This window comes from Thermobia domestica, chromosome 2, assembly GCF_964235325.1.
Source record: "Thermobia domestica chromosome 2, izTheDome1.hap1.1, whole genome shotgun sequence".
Classification (NCBI taxonomy): Eukaryota; Metazoa; Arthropoda; class Insecta; order Zygentoma; family Lepismatidae; genus Thermobia; species Thermobia domestica.
In genome coordinates, this window is record NC_137455.1 from 210,336,954 (window position 1) to 210,355,121 (window position 18,168).

Consider the following 18,168-nt stretch of genomic DNA (forward strand, 5'->3'; position numbering starts at 1 on the left):
TTAAGATTAAAATCCCTTAAAACCAGACATTAACAAACTGTTTAGCTAAAACAAGCACAAAATCCACATTAAGGAAAAGATAGGAGTTCTGTAATATTTCATTTGTACATTTGTTGTTTATCATGACTGTAAGTTTGTTTCAGAACTCAAGTGCATTAATTAAAAATAATGTGCATGTTCACTTAACGTTATTTTATTATTTTAAAATTGAGTTGAGTTGATTTTGAGTTTAACGTCTCTCTCAGCTGCGAGGCTCTATGAGACGGGGCCTACTGACTAACGTGGAATCCGAACCACATGAGCTCCCTCCGAGAATTGAACTCGGGTCTTCCACGCCAAAGGCGCGTACACTAACCGCTTAGCCATGAAAAAGCTCTATTTTAAAAATTGAATAAAAAGAATTATATTTTAATAACTGAATAGTTTCCAGTATATAGAGGCGTGAAGTTGCAACACTGAGGATAAGCGTAGGGCATCTGGTATTGTTGTTAGATTTGTATTAGATTATGGTAATGGTATGTCAAGCGCGTAGAACGGAGGCGTATTTTGAAGCGGGCAGACGTGGATGAAGCCAACCGTTTCAGAGAGGCCAAGTTGTGAGTGTGCACAAAGATTAGATAGTTAAGGAAAAAACATCAGCGAACAGCAATGTAAACGGAAATGAAAAATCAGTGACAGAAACTACAGAGTATTGACAAGAAGTATCACCAAATATCGTAGAGTGAACGCGACTGAAGTGAGTACGGAACTCAGTCAGAATCTAGAAGAGTCTATTGCGACGACCATAGTTCGATTTAAGTTGCATAATCCGAACGACAGGTTGCAATTTGAAAACTGCTAATAAGCACAAACAATGCTTTAACGGGAAGAAAATATTGCCGATAACATGGAAAGATGGACGCATATAATTAGAAACGTATAATATTGTTCGATGATTCCCAATTTGTTATTTTCAACAACAGTCTGTATTTATGAATAGCAGACACCATGAAACATGCCTACAGCTCAGTGATGCTGTGGGCTGGAATTTACTAATATCAGATGGGTCTTGCAATGACAAACACTGAAAGATTACCAATGATTAAGTGGATATTTTAACTGATCCCGTACAATGTCGCATGGTCAAAATGGGGACAAAATGTTGTTTTCAGTAATGGCAAAATTTCCAACTGGAAAATGCACTAATTCACACTGCTGGTTATTCAGACATAGCTTCATGAACATCAGAATAAACTACAACACCTCCTGTGGGCCGCCGAATTTCCAGGCCTCAAGATTATAGAACAGTTTTGTCAGTTCTGGAGTTCATATCAGTCTGGAGAAAATATCCTCTTCCATCTTCACAATGATGAAACTGTCTTGTACTGCAACAGGAAAGAAATATTTCTGGGAGCCATTCACAAGATATATGCATTCATTCCGCTTATATGTATGGATATTCAGGAGTTTTCATAATTTAGATAACCACCTATTTGTCTGTATTAAACAAGGTGTATATCCAAACTTTGTACCACTGAGTCACCGCGGACTCACTATGTAATTAGAACTACAGTACTTCACAATGGTTAAGAAATTCCAGTAGGATGCTCGAGAAAATTTATACAACTTTACATTTTGAATTAAAACAACTCTTTTGATTGTACTTACTTGATCAGTTTTACATCATATACTATTCAATACTATACTGTACCGATAGACTCTGATTGCTAAGGCAATAAATCCGTACGAACATACAAGAATACATAAAATATATTAATCTACTATTATTTAAACGTGGAGAAATTGTAAAAAATAGTGAGTTACAATAAAGCAATATTTTAGAAAAATAGAAATACACTACCTGTAGGAAGATGTAGCTATAACTAGTAGCATGGAGTAGGAAACCACTTCGAGCACAGACCAAAGAGTGTACGACTTACCTGAAATTAAAGGAAAAGTGTAAAGAATCGCAAAAAAGAAAAAAAGAAACTGAATTAAATAAGAAATGTCCATTAGAATTAGTGTTGAATAGGCAAACAATCCACGTAGTGCATCTCAAACATATTATAAGCAAGAATATATATATGATGTTTCCCATGGTTCCCAACATCTCTATCGGGGTCCTCACCTACTTTTGTATAGTAATACATTTTAGTTGTTATTAATCTTAATAAATACTTTTTCCAAATTCATCTTTCTTCTACCCAAAACCCAAAAGTCCATACCCGACCGACAATTATACCAAATTTTGAGCCGCATGAAATCTTCCTGCAATCTTTCACAAAATAGTGTTGTGAGTGTATGAATTTTCTTACCAAGTACTGCCAGCCGTTTTTGATGTTCTTACGCCTTTTTGTTTGTATACAAGGTGAGTCAGAAGTTCTGAGAGGAAAATATCAATAATGCTAATGGGAGTTCATAGTGGATGACAGATACAACTTGCAGGGTTTCCTACAGAAAGGTTGGGTACATGATTGCCAAATTCTGCAAAACTGGCATTGTGGAAGGTACAGCACGTAGTATGGGACCATAGACTCCAATCAATGTGGGTACGACAATCTCCTTATTTTACCCCACGATGGCGTTGGTGCTGGTCAATGGTCATCATGTACTCTACAAGTATCGCCCCCTCTACAACCAGCTTCCGTTAACAGATTTGACATTTTCAACTCAGGTTTCAAAATAAAATGATGTCAAAATCTTGTATTTCAACCTAAAAAGAATCTTGAAAATAAAGCTCAGCCAAGAACATTTGACACCGTGTTTGATTACTTTGCTGACCATTTCCCAATAGTATTCTTTAATTCAAGAAGCATGGTTAGCAAATTTCAACATTATAGTGCACAAAGTTTATTTTCCTCGCCGACTATACTTCGTTGCTCGTAATCAATTATAAATAAATTTATGCCACATATTTTTTCACTCCCTCATAATAATCATTTCTCTTCAATTAGAAAGGAAATGCTTTTGAAAACGCACTGTGTTATGAAAACGTTCAATTGTACTTCTGAATTACTGTGTGCAAAATATCAATATACTAAAATCACTATAAATTACAAGTTATTATGTTAGACAAATTGATTCAACCACTACCAATTAACTGCAAAATCCATTGGAGTTCAAAAGTACCAGGCAAGCGTCATTAAAAAAAAAAAAAAAAAAAAAAAAAAGCTGGAGTAGCACAGAACAATTGCGTTGAATTAACTAACATTTTTTACTGTGTAGAAATAAAATAATACTTCTAAATACTCTTTCTGACACAAGCTTTTGGGACTTCACAAGAAACAATTATCGTAGTCGTAAGAAAATATTAACAATATGATATGTATGTAGGAGATGTAGGATAGGATGTGGCGAAACATTGAAAGTATGTCACATCGACTTCTAATAACGTCCAAAACTACTCTTCGGTTATAGCTAATGTGCACATTTTGACAAATATTAGTTAATATCCAAGTAGACGATGCTCTCACAAATTTTACTATTGTTTCTCACCTTAGTTTCATGGCTATATTATAGAAGACAATGTTTTTAACTAATTTTATTGCCTGTATTTTACTGCTAATAGAAGTTTATGCATTAATAATATATTAATTACTTTCCTCAAAAAGTTTGGGCAATATACATTAGCATTTTGAGAGGAAGCTGACCATTTTTATAGTAAAAAAGATGAAAAATCGTAAAATTAAAAAAACTGTTTTATTTCAAGCTTAACATGAATAAATCTGAATTTGCACAAAATTTACTATAAAAGTGTGAAACAGCAAACATTTACATTAAAGAAATGAAATTACATAAAAATTAAGATACGCATTTTGATATTGTCCTCACAAATGTACACCTATGTAATTTAAATACTACAACAACTTAAAGTATAAGAGTTGGAGATTCTTTACAGATGATTTGCGGTTGTCTTTGGTTTCAAAGCAGGGCAATGTATTACGTGCTTCTACACATTCAAGGATGAAACTATCTCTTGCTTCTGGTCCACATACAACCTGTTATGCCTGTAGGTCACTAGGTTAATCAGTGCTCTACGGATTGTGTATGGCACGATAATATTAGCATTTCCCCAAGTGAATCTGGCACATCTCCGGTTTTCACAGTATATTTTACCATGTCTTCGTTACGCCGTTACGAAGTAAAAGACTCCGCTATAGTCACATGCTGACAATCCTAGCTGATCAGATTCACCTAGTCAAGAGTAGATAAAAACAAGGAACAAAGAACGAATCTGATTGTTACGGACAATATTGGAGCTCACAATATCCTGCAAGCAGCTAGCTTCCGTATATGCGTACGATCATCATCCAATATTCTCAGCAAAGTATTTTCGGGATGCGCAACATACGCGTTCCTCTGAATGACAAGTTCGATTACATGTAACTGGTCGTCCGTTAGTAAACATAACAACTAAATGGCTTGCCACAGATTCCTTGCACCAATTAATCAAAAACCAGTTAGATGCATATACTTTAATAATGAACACAGCAAGCACTTTTAAATTTTCTGACGGATATTCTGTACCGATATACAAGCGCAAAATTCGATTTACTGTTGGGAGCTATCAAGAATGATTCAGTGTACGAGGCGCTCTTTCAGAAAGGCATACAAGGCAGTCGAAGCTAACAACGTCCTCAAATATTTCCAACAAATAGTCATAGTCCGTAGTTAAATAATCTCAGTAAATAGCATGTTCTGGATACTACTATCAACGGCATACAATTCATTACTGGCAGTGACTCACAGCCTGCTAAACGTTTGCTATGTTGGTCCATCTAGGAGCTCACGTTTCCAATGAAGTTGCCATGTTAACTATTGCTATGATCTATTGAGAATTGCTTCAAGACGCAAAATTATGCTACTTTTGCCTCCTACATTCAATGCAGCATGGTCAAACCATAGAAGTGGTCCAAAGATGGTTTGTCGACCATCTCCGAAAATTATAAAAAAAAATAAAATAAATTGAGTGTGATGAACCTTGTGCATGAGAAGGCCAATAACATCATTCACATTGTCGTATGTGCAAGTGTTCCTGAATGGCGGCTATCTTTGTTGTCGGTGGAGTGCCAATTTTTCCATTTGCAAGCGTTTACGAAAATTACAGTTGCTCAGGACGTACGAATACCATATAGAAACGAATGTTTAGAGGAGAGACTGAGGTACACGGAGAATATAAACATTTGCGTCTAAATAAATATGCAGGGTTGCACAGCAATACATGAAATCACCAGAAAAACTACAGAAAATTACACTTTTTAAATGCCCACTATATGCTGTATTTTAGAATGGCATATAGTGGGATTCATAAGTTTTGTGCTGAATACTACTGCATGTAAAGAGTCTGCAGAAATATTCACGGCTATGATATTATTGGCACTGTAGATTTATGGGGGTCCGAAAGTTGAAGTTTGTGATTTTGATGCCATTTTGGGGGATAATATCTCAGGAGGGTAAAATGCTAAGAATTGCTGCTTATGCCACAAAGTAATTCTGTATGTAAATAAACTACTGCAGAAAAGCTTAGCTTTTAAAGCATCGGATTTAACACCAAATTTTTAATTGTTTTTTTTTTTTTTCAGGTTTTCACATTTGTCATGGTAATTTTGAATCAATTAAAGAATTCGTGTGTGAGAAACTACAGAAATGGAGGATCAATGCAATATTTCCTGCAACCTCGTGGCTACGTCTCCTGAAATGTGGGCTCTTTGCAAGTATCAAATGGCTTTTTATTATGCAAACGATATAAATAATATTTAAACACGTCTTCATACGTTGGCACCAACGAATCAGGTAAGTTTTTGGTTGCTAAAAACGGATCATTTAGTATTTTCGTTATCTTTAATTTTAATCCAACGCATCAACTGTCCTTCCTCATGTTATTGTTGTACACTCATATCCACAATTATTGTCGCATGTCTATAAATATGTTGTTGGAGGAATATAATTTGATAACGAATTCGTCTGGTATTTCTTATAATGTTAGTCGGTAAGGAGGTGTATGTGGTAAACTTTTATGTCAAAAGAGCAGCAAATAAGAACAATAAAACGAAAACAAAACTTTCGTGTTCATTTAGAAACATTTTGATTTACCCATTATAATTTTCGTATTTACAATTTCGTACTTTTCCTATGAAATTTAGTACAAACATATATTTCCCTATTATACACATAGTATCAGTATTAAAAGTACCCTGCAAAATCCTTATCAAATTATATTCTTACAGGAAGAAATATAGACATGCGACAATAATTTTGGACATGAGTGTACATACTGTCAAAAATACTGCTTTCGTCAGCTAAATTAACCTAACTAAAACTTTACTCAAACTAAAGCTTTGATTTAACTGAAACTTTAATCAACTAGAAACACATAAAACGTTCGACGTTGCAAAAATGCGTTACGCTCTCTCAAAGTTTAAGGTTATCTGAAGTGTCTGCATAACCCGTGGAGCGTTTCGTTAAGCTGGTGACGGAGGCATTACTCGCTGTATATGAAACAGAAGCAAGAGATGATTTCATCCGCGCACGCCTAGACGCACACAACACACTGCCCTAGTCTGAAACCAGAAGGACTACAAACGATCCCAAAAAAGCTCCAAGTATTACATTTTAATTTTTTGCAATGTTTAAATTGTGTAGTGTACATTTACGAAGAATATCAGATTGTAATATTAATTTTTGTGTAATGTCATTTCTTTTTTAGTAAAATGTTTGCAGTTTCACATTTTTATGTTAGATTTTGTGCAAAATCAGATGTGTTCATGTTAAGTTTTCACTTGAATTGAAATAGTTTTCCATTTCTTGGTTTTCGCATTTTTTTTCTACAAAGAAAGATGCAGCACCCCCTCAAAATGCTAACGTATATCGCCCAAATTTTTAAAGAGAAATATTTAGTAGATATATTCTTAATACATAAATGTCTTTCAGCAGTACAATACAGGCAATAAAAGTAGTTAAAACATTGTTTTCCATGATATAACCACAAAATTTAGGTAAAAATACTAAAACCTTGTGATAGCAGTCCCCCTTAGGATATTAACTGACATTTGTTAAAATTTGCACATTAACTATCACTAAAGGCAACTTTTGGTAGCTATTACAAGTCGATGTGAACTTTTTTTTTAATTTTTTGCCCCAGTCTACTGTAGGACACCAGTTATAAACCAAAGATACAAATGGAGATAATCTTTCGTAGACACTTCGATAAAGAGTCCGCTTTATGGTGTTTGAAACACATTAAAATATTGATAATTATTCAAGTTTGAACAACTTATCCGTTTAATCCAAATAAAAATCTAGCATCATTGAAACACAAACAAAAATGCGATCCAGGTTTCTAAATTACTCTTTTCAAATATTTGAGGACTAGATTTTATACATTCGAACATCTTTAATTCAAACAGCTTATTGTGTTATATAAATTTAATATGTTTGTTATAAATTATACTTCTCTTTAAACTTTCTTCTATCAAATTGTAGATCCATTGGACAATTTTATTGAGTAGAAAACTGAATAATGGTATAAATGTGTATGATATATAAACTTAAACATTTGTAAGTTGAGGGATGCGGGTATATGGAAAAAATAGGGTTACTATCTTATTCTTCTTCAATCACGAAGTTAAAAATTTCGCTACTTTTTAAATGTCTATGGGCTATTCTAACATTTCCAATGTAGCTAGGAAGAACCCAACAACAAACTTTGTTTCTTAAAAGTTTCTCTCTCATTCTTACTCCCATCCCTTTGGTGATTTGTCTCTACATTTTCCCTTCTTTATCTTATTTCTTTCTCCCTCCGCTCTGTCTCAATCTTCTCTTGTCAACAAGTTAGAAGCTCCTTGTTTTAAGTTTGTACCGTCGTCCCACGCTTCCTTCGTTATCTCGGTATTTCCTAAGGGTTAGCACAAAGTTTGCAGAAGATGAAGAAAATGGATACAACATTCTAGAAACAACCAAGTATTCTAAATATTCCTATATAAATTTTAATATCATATGAAATTGAGATATTAAGGTTTCTTTTGAGAATCCCTATTTAAAAAAAGTACCATTGATTAGAAGTTTCTTGTCGTTACCAAGCCCGATGAAATATAACTGAACAGAAGAAATCAAATATTTATGTATACGGAGTATTTTGATTTATTTCTGACTTCCGAAATTAATTCATAATTCATAGAAATATTTTAAACTGTTTCATAATTAAGAAATGGTTTAATTATTTTTACGTACTTGAATAAGTTTTATTTAAAAGTTAATGTATTTTCATTTCATATATATTTGATTTCATTTCTTCAATCTATGTTCATGTTCCACAATATATCAATACGGAATTTCAAATGTATGCTTGTTATCAACATCATACAACTAACAAGATAGAAGCATGTAAGATGGCTTAATACATTGCCTGAATAGCAACTAATCAGTGTAGTTGGGTATGTATATTTGATCATTCAAGCCGTACACTCCGTACACTGCTTATATATAGTAGGCTTCCCAGAAATGTGATTCACTACAAAATATTAACTTTCTTTAAAATATTCTTAATGTTATAAATATTAAATAATATTTTCCCTACAGCTTTACAGTGGAAATTCAGGAGAAAGAAACTAAATTCAGTCTTTTATTTGATTTTGGTTTAGCGTTCCTTAAGCAACAAAGCTATATGAGACGTGGATCTACAGTTTACCGTGGAATCTGGACCTCATGTGCTCTCACAAGGACTCGAACCGGGTCTTCCACGCAAGAGGCGCGTACTACATCAAACTTAAGTACCGGAAACGTAACATGCACTATGCAGGAGAGCAAATAACTTTAAACTTCAGACAGTGATTGATTGTGGATATCTTTTTTCGAGTGACGGTAAACTCTTTCTTTTAGAATCAATGATTTATACAGACATGCAAAACATTAATTTTGATTATTTAAAGCGCAATATATAACGAATTTTGGTTAATAGGCAATTTTTACTGTTTGTCAAATTTTCTTGTCATAAATTACTCACAAACATGTGAACTAACATGGAAAGTGTTCTGCTGTTGAAACTATAAAAAACGAACGAATTCAGTTACAATGGACGAAAGCTGAGTCTTTACGTAGTAATAAGGTGCCGAAAAAGTAAAAGCGTAATTTGTAGTATATAACATCTACTAACCTTGGGGACTGTGAGAAGTATGGGACTTAGAGAAGATATATCAAACATTTATAAACTGATTATGATCCACATCCTTTGCTGCACTGAAGGTACGAATGGTATTACTATAGAGTATGAACTACACGTGGGATCGCATCCGGTGCAGTTGGCGTGTTCGCATATCATAATACAAGATCATATCACACAAAACAGGTCCTTTCCTAGCATACTATCTCATCTGCGAGAGAGCTGGATTATGGAAACAATCCATTGTCGTTCTTGCTTGGAGCTTGAAACAAAGGTACAAGGAAACAAATATAAGCTGTATTTGTGCACCCATGGTTTAAAATTGTAAGTCACTTTCACAAGAGCTTTTATATAGGAGAGGACTTATTATAATGGAATTTAAGTGCAACTCAGAAAGAGGTTTCTATCTTGCAGATAGTCTTTAAATAAGTTGAGATTTATTATATTAATGTAGAATGTTCTATGTATTTTTTGTGCGTACTTAAAAATGAATATTCTTCTCGGATATTCAAAGACTACACATAAATGCCCTTTATACGATTTAGCTTATAATACCTGGTAAAGAAATGTCTCGAGATGTCTCGATGTCTTGAAATGGAAATTTATATTATATGTCTCGAGACATCAAGTTTTATTCGTTAGAAAGAAAAATCTCTTAATTAAGGGTGAACGGAATAATGACATAGAAAACTATATTTGTAGATTAAAAGTTAGATTTTACTCTTCTAAATACTATCAAAGTTTAATTAGAACCAAAAATCAAATCAGGACAATATAATTGCGTTAAAGATAGCCTAAAGCACAACGGCAAAGGACAGAGACTCATAAGTAATGTTGAATTGTTGAGTTGATTTTGAGTTTAACGTCCCGTTCAGCAGCGAGGCTATATGAGACGTGGACCTACTGATTAACGTGGAATCCGAACCACATGAACTCCCGCCGGGAATCGAACCCGGGTCTCCCACGCCAAAGGCGCGTACGCTAACCACTTAGCCACGAATGAGCTCCAAGTAATGTTGAAGTAGCTTCGTCAAACTAATTTATGTTTTCGTGTGTAGGTGTAATTCTATTACATCCAATTCCTCATCCCACCAAATACCTAATCATAATGTATTTAAAATTTCCATTCGTTTACAACTACAAAAGCTCAGGCACAATAGCTCAGTGATAGAGGGTTCACTGTACTTCAAAGGTGACCATAATGAAACATGAAAAATAAAACCCATTCATGCCAAAATGTCATTGAGTGGAAGTGTTAGATATCACTGACGGAAAATTATTTTATTTATTTTTAGTATCTTCCATATTTTTGAAAAATATGAAAGTAGCATTGCCAACGAGAGCAGACAGAACTTTTGTGGCGAGGAACAAGACCTTTAGATCTCCTCCAACAGAAACACATGTACTTTCCAAGATGAGATCACTTTCCCGGCATCTTTTCGGAACGAGATAGTCTCATATCCAGTATCATGCGCAACATTATGTACAACATGATACGTTACTTTTACATTGAAATATGAGTTCCCTCCTACACCTTCATAGCTGTAAAACAAATATCAAAATATCAACGCGGGATAAATCTATACCTTTAATTATCATTTTGAAGCTGAAGTTGATATCTTGAATCACTTTAAGACATAAGGACTGCTCCAAGCAAGTGAAAGAAAGTATATATATATATATATATATATATATATATATATATATATATATATATATATATATATATATATATATATATATATATATATATATATCAGTAACTTGTGGGCGTTTAAGGAAAATTTATTTTTGTCGTATTATGGAAAAGATATTTTTAATTTTCAATCTTTCCACTTGAGTTACTCCTAGTGATGGGCACTCGGAATATTCCCGATGGGAAGAAGAAAAATAAGAAATGAGAATATTCCCGGGTTTTCCCCTTGCATATAAATTCTCGGGAAGAAATGTATTTCAATTTCTTTACTTTATCTTCAAATTTATAAGAACCATATGACTAATTACTTTATTTATATTTATTATGATTTACTTCTAGGTTTTAAATAATTTGGAGGTTACAAAAATAAAAATCGTTGACTGTACTTTATATAACTAATAATATGGTTTTTAAAGTTCCATTTCCACTAAAAAGTAACAAAGTACTAATTTACAAATGATGAAAAGGAACCAGTTTGTAATGTAGAAATTATGTAAAAAAATAGAGCTGAAGTATTATTAATACACCCCGAAACACCGTTAGTAATAGACGTCGGTCTGTCTCCTGTCTTTGATTCGAATTTCTAAAGAGGTACATGGACTTCTTTTACATGTGAATTAACGCATGGAATTTCGAGAAATAGGTAGGGAGAAAGGTCGCGTGTGGCAGTGTTACGTGCAAAATTATAAAGATAAGTCAGTGTCTTGCAACATTGTGAACATAAATATATATGCGCAAATGTTGATAAAATGGTGAGACATGTATCTCTGGCAGTTATCCAACCTAATTTGCTTATAACATTTAAAAATTTAATATGTTTATAATATCAGTAGTAGAGTCAAATTTAGAAAATCCCCTTATATATAACTTTAAACTGTTTAGCGGTGTAAAAGTATGTGGACTTACTATATCATTTTTCCATAGATTTACTCTCGTAGAACATATTGTATTTAAATATACATTTATGTGTACTCTCTAAATATAATAAATTATTAATAAAATAACATAATAAAGTTCAGATTATACATTTTAAAGAATCCTCTGGAGACAACAGTAATACTATACTGTGACTGAAAAGCGAATTTAACTTTGAAATCATAATATAGTAATAGAATGCAACTTTCTTTGTGATTGCACATAAATTTCTAGAAAATTCCCATTTTGGGGAATCTTCCCGGGAATATTCCCAGGAAATATTCGCGAAAAATATTTTCCCGGGAATTGGTCCATCACTACTCAACAGTTCCAAATTACGGCGTTTCTAATGAAACAGATTTCATTACTCTTTAGATTTCTTCTATATCGTCTTACTCCACTCCACAATCCCATATCGACCTCTAGAATTTCCCGTTTAAACTCACTGAGTCTTGTAATTGCGATATGAGTGGCTTGATGGAACATCTCCATGGACATGTTTTTGGAACGATACATAGTTTTGAACTCACATCTTTGAATATGTATGAAATATGCTGTTAAAATGGGGGAAACATCAGACTCAGTAGGTCGGTCACAATTCTTCAATAATTTTATAAATTATTCGCAGTATTTTGAAACTTCGAATAATCATACTGTAACTAACGTACAAAGAGTTGACACTGTAACTGATTGCGGGTCACTATTAGCTCCAACTTTTCCTTCAATAAGCATATCAATCACATTGTTAGTGAACCCTACAGAAACCTCAGCTTCGTAATCAGACTTGGCTTTGACTTTTCAAATACTAATGTTCTTAAAACCCTGTTCAATAGTTACGTTAGAACCAAACTTGAATACTCTTCAATCATATGGCATCCCAACAGTCAGAAAAACAAAGCAAGCACGTCTTGAAAAGATTCAATTTCGTTTTGTGAGGTACTTAACTTATAAGAAAACCGGACTATATCCAAAATTCGAAAAATATACCGACCTCCTTCGTAAGCACGATATCTCATCTCTCGAAGAAAGACGTATCACCCAACTCTTGATTTTCTTAATGAAATTATTGCAAAATAATATAGACTCTGAGTATTTACTATCCCAGATAGAATTACATGTTCCAGTTAAACGCACGTGTCCTAGAAATATTACTTTTCATTTACCTACAGCTAGAACAAATACGCTATACATGTCACCTATTAGGAGAATGTGTTATATTTTTAACTCCTATGCTAAAAGTCATCCTGAACTTGACATATTTACTATAAAGCGTGGATCTCTAAGAACTATTGTGCAATCTTATTGAAGATTCATTAATTAAAATGATCATATCTGTAACTGTGTATCTGTAATTATGTAAGTGAATTCATGCATGCTCTAATTATATACAAACTGACTAGGTCACTATCATTAGGTAATTTACCTGTTGTGATCTATATGTAGCCATAAGTAAATAAATAAATAAAGCTTAATTATCCAACGGTGAAAATTTTCTATTTCGTACCTCAATGTATAATCGAATTAATAAAGAACAAATTTAGAGGTCAATATATCGATCACTGGGACTCAGTTCATAAAATATACATTGTACAAAATCCTTCTGAACATAATTTTCTGAACATTACAATTTACTTTTTACTTATTTAAATAGTTTAACGAAATAATTGAATGTATCGAAACTTGTGTTTTGTTGTCAAATAAAACTATATACGAAATCTTAATACAATTTCAAGTAAAATTTCGTTCTCTTGTAGAAAGTCTTGTCATGACATTTAGTCATTATTGACTCAGGGCGGAATTTTGGAAGGGGAAACAGTGATGTAAATAAATAATAAACTACGAAGACCATGGGAAACCCAAGTCAGGATAACCGATAGCATGATCAACTTACTTTTTAGTATGTAATTTGAAACTTCCATTTAAGTTTGCAGGCAATCCTTATAACCGTATCGGTTTGAGTCCGTTGTTTTGGTGTTATTTATAACAGTTGTTTGTTTGGAAGTTTAAGTTTTTGTTTGGGAAGACATCTATAACAGTAATGGATGTGTTTTGTAGATTTTAGTAAGGCCTTAGACGTTTTATGATAGTATGGGGTTCGATCTTTTATGTTTCCGACGTTTTTTTCTTTTTTTAGGGTTTAAGGATGGTTTAAAGCTTTTACCAAATCCGACCATATAACCACTGGACAGTACGGTTCAGAGTTTGGGCTAGAACATTTTGAGAAACTGACATAAAGACCGATTCCAATTGTATTTTTAATGCCATTACAATGTAATAATACGAATATTATTACGTTGTATAGGCATCAATTATTTATGCTGGAAAGAAAAAGTGTAAATTTAGATCATGATTATTTTGGAAAAGGATACGTACGATTTTTATGTTTTCACTTTAATTAACAACACTGAAACTACATTAACACAAATTAAATTGTACACTGGCACTTTGATTTAAATAATTAAATAAGAAAATGCAACTTAATACTTGGTCCCATAATTTTTATTACGATCGCGAAAGCGCGGTAGTTGCACAATACCGGTTGAACTTCACTCTCACTTTACTATTGCTTTACTTTTGTTGGCTCCTTGGATAATTTGTGGGAAGAAGGGAAGTTTTTTGATACATGAAGTGTGGTTGTTACTTGCAGAAATCCATCTTTATGACATTTCATTTGGAGTGATGTTAATTTTTTTCTTTCCGGAGTGGATCTGCCGATCTTCTCCATCGCTGTTAGTTTTTTTCAAGGTATGAAGACTTTACAAATAACACTTTGCAATCAATCATTATTATATTTTAACTTTCACTACTTAAATTTATTAATCTTTAACGTAAATAATCGCATTTTGTGCTATTTGTCGCTTTTGTGGTTTGTTGCACTGAAAATAACAGGTTATTGTGGTTCAAACATAAATTGGTTTGTTATTTGTTTGCCTGTTTGTAAACAACTAACTTAGCTTTTCTTCCCATCTCCCCGTGATTCTACCAAGCAAAGGCGCTCGCAATGCAACCTGTTGATTTAGAGCTAAAAATATCCATGACAGCTTATAGTTAAGAATGCTTAGAGATGAAGTTCGCTTTTTGCGTTAGATTTTAGCATTTTATTTGGGGAAGCGAACGTCGCAAGAGCACACATATTTGTTAGTTGGCGAAGAGAAAAATCGGAATCGCTCTTACACGAGTTTCACATAGAGAGTTAAAAATTTTGCACTAAATTTTTTATGGCATTGTCAACAGTGTCATATCCTGTACTTATTTTCAGGAGATTGTCCTCTACGAATCTCATTTCCAGTTATCATTCGTCCTTTATGAAGGCGAAAGATATTACTTACCGATTACGAAATATTTGATATTTTACATGGAGCAGATACAGATGTAGACAATGGAGATGAAGAGAAAGAATAGTTGTCTAAAGACCTATACAAAGGTTCAGAAAATAAACCAGGCTGCTAAGGAAATCACGAAATCTATCTTGTTTTTCCCTGTGTAGTACCGAACTAAAGATCTTTCATTTCAATGACATAATCCACACGAATTACTAATTATAGTACAGAAGAGATATGAGAGAAGTAGGATTCGACAGAAAGGCTATCCTTAAATTTATGGACTGCAGGTTAGCTGTTGTCAACAATCTGCTCACATTACATAATCAGAGAGCCTAATAATCTTCCAGATAAGAGAATGAGAAAGAAATTCAAATTTCGCCTCTTAAAAACAAGGAAAAACCAAGCCACTACACAATACATAAAAGTGGAAATATGGTATCCATTTAAGGGAAAATGTTACAAGAGCTAGTTATTTATGTGTTAAACCAATAAATATTTCACAAAAATATTGAACAAACTTAAACGTATCTCTCCTTTTTCATAAGTATCGAAATACTTACCCCCGCTTTGTGACAAAGATAGAAAGAGAGAGAGAGAGGAGGGGGAGCTCTGATATCAGGGCGCTGATAAAAAACAAAGGTAGACCTAAAAGTCCAGAGTTGCCGGAACATGTACCATTTTCATCTGAACATTTTATGGTCACCCTATTCGTTGCCCAAGAAATTTTAATTTCTAAATGTCATGTTACGTCAACGAATACACTGGACAGCTGACAGTGTATCACTATAAAGCAACACAACTGACAGTTCACTCCCTCATGATTTCTGATCTCTGATCGAATGACATTCACCACGTGATAATGCATTTGGTTGTCACTGAAATATTAGTGCGCTTGGCTGTTTCCTGCAATCTATTTTACTTCATTATTTGACTAATCCTTAGTTTCGTACCAGCAGTTTCATTAACATTTCTAATCCCTCCGTTTGGGAAGATGGAAGTTAAATTTATCAGCTTGAGTTATTTTTAATCACAACAACCGTGTTCTTTCGATGAGAGAATATTTCATTCACAGAAGCAAGTCATTAATTCCGCACTAGATCATTTAAACTCGCGTTTACCTGTAAATTCTGGAGAACTCTTTCAGAGCTACATTTTCAGCTTGTTGGGGGCCGCGGTGGCTCAGCGGTAGAGCGTTCACCTCTGGTGCTTGGGGCCACGGGTTCGATCCCAGCCCCCGCCAAGTTAACTTTGTGGTGGACAAACACCGTGTGCGTGGGTTTCCTCGGGGTTCTCCCGTTTCCTCACACTTTCTTCATTCCACCATTTCATTCATCACTCATCATCACCCTCTCCTTTAGCCTAAGCGGCATAATCGTAGGACGTAAATCTCAAAGATTTCATTTTCATTTTTTATCAGCTTGTTAAATGATTAACTGTGACTTATATACTATTCGTGTTAATTGCCCGCCCCACCCTCCTCTGATCACGCACGTAGCCAAGGGGGGGCTGCTTCCCCCTTCGAGACTAGAAATGAAAAAATTAAGGAAGGATGAAACAAAATGAAATCAGAAAAAGAAGGATCAGCGTTAAAAATAAACTACAGGAAGTTTTTGGTTACTCTTTCTTATGATGAAATTTGTATTATTTGCAATGCATGGTTGCGAGGTGAGCGATATATCCTGGAAGAATCAGGGAATTTGAAATTTGTACAAAAGTTGCGGAATTCTCAGGATTTCTGCTACTAGTCAAGGAGATTTCAAGCTTCCGAAACCGTAGTGCCGTTGTGTAACAGCGTGGACATTTTTTATCAAATTTTTCGTCATCGCATCCTTGTAATATCAAACATGTTATTTCAAAAACAATTTTCAACTGCTCCTTTAACCTCTCATTTGAAACAGACAGTAGTTGACGGAATAATAAAAAACAAAAATATATGTGGTAAGAAAGTTCTGTTAACATTTGCTTCAACAGAAAAAGGAACGCAGATATTGTAAAAATACACAAGATATTATTGCGTATGTACTTTTTATAATAGTGAATATGTACTTTTTATAATAGTTGAGGTCATAATGAAAGGAAAATTGTTATATTTGAATAAACAGAAGAAGGATCTAAATATTGTAAAATCTTTTTCAATAAGTTTTTTTTTTTAAATTTTACTTGAGACTTCTTCATAGTTTATTAAAATACCTACCAACATATCCTCACAAACCAAAATATGTTGATAGTAAAGTAGTTTAGATTGATCGAGCTCCTGGGCCTTCAGAATTTCATGTCACGCCCCCCCCGCCCCGGTTACGAAATCCTGGCTAAACGAGCCCCTGGTGTGATGACCACAGTATTTCATGTCATGGACCCCCCGCGTCGCGAAATCCTGGCTACGTGCCTGCTCTGATGCTCTTACTTTGGTGAAATGTTTAGTGTTTGATAAAGCACAATATATTTTTTCAATTATTACAAACTTCGACAGGACAATATAAACGACAGAATCGATACTTTACCTTATAAGGTGCTTCTAATTTCTGTGTATGTACAAATATCAGTTGTAAATGATGAATTTGGATTAGGTAGCCGGCGTAGTGTTACTATCACATGTAAACTCAGGAGTATCTTCACGTCCGACCACATTTTAACAGTGATACCAAATAATTTATTCAATGCAAGTTTAGAGTCATATCTTGGAAGTTACTTGATTACATCTCGGGTTACCTTTTTTTTTTTTTTTTTTACTATGAAGCTTTGCATTTCTTTCTGAAGATCGTGTCAATATTGTTAATAACTCAAAATAACCTATACTAGGTGTGCACCCAGAAATGTTTGTTTGGACAATGGGATCGAATACTACACGACCAAACTCTGTATAGTATTGAACTGGTCTTATCCTGCACATGAAAAGATAATAAATAACTGTTAAATACTATCACTTATATTGTCAGAAAAAAGCTGTTTGCATAAGGAAAGAAAGAGTACAAGTGAAGTGTAAGGTCAATTCGTCATGCTTCATCAATATTATTTATCTGTTAAACAAGTACAGTTTTACTAAGAACGTGAACAAATGCATGTCGAATTAAGAAGTTTAGGGAAGGTCTGTACCCGGT

General features: G+C 33.9%; 1 long non-coding RNA gene across 3 annotated transcripts in view; it reads left to right on the forward strand.

Moving 5' to 3' along the window:
- LOC145679794 (uncharacterized) overlaps positions 1-18,168 on the forward strand; it is a 46,413-nt gene that overhangs the window by 4,836 nt on the left and 23,409 nt on the right. For all 3 annotated transcript variants that reach the window (XR_014130545.1, XR_014130543.1, XR_014130544.1), the window contains one exon: positions 5,562-5,772. This is a non-coding gene — a long non-coding RNA (uncharacterized LOC145679794). The remainder of the gene's footprint in view (positions 1-5,561; positions 5,773-18,168) is intronic.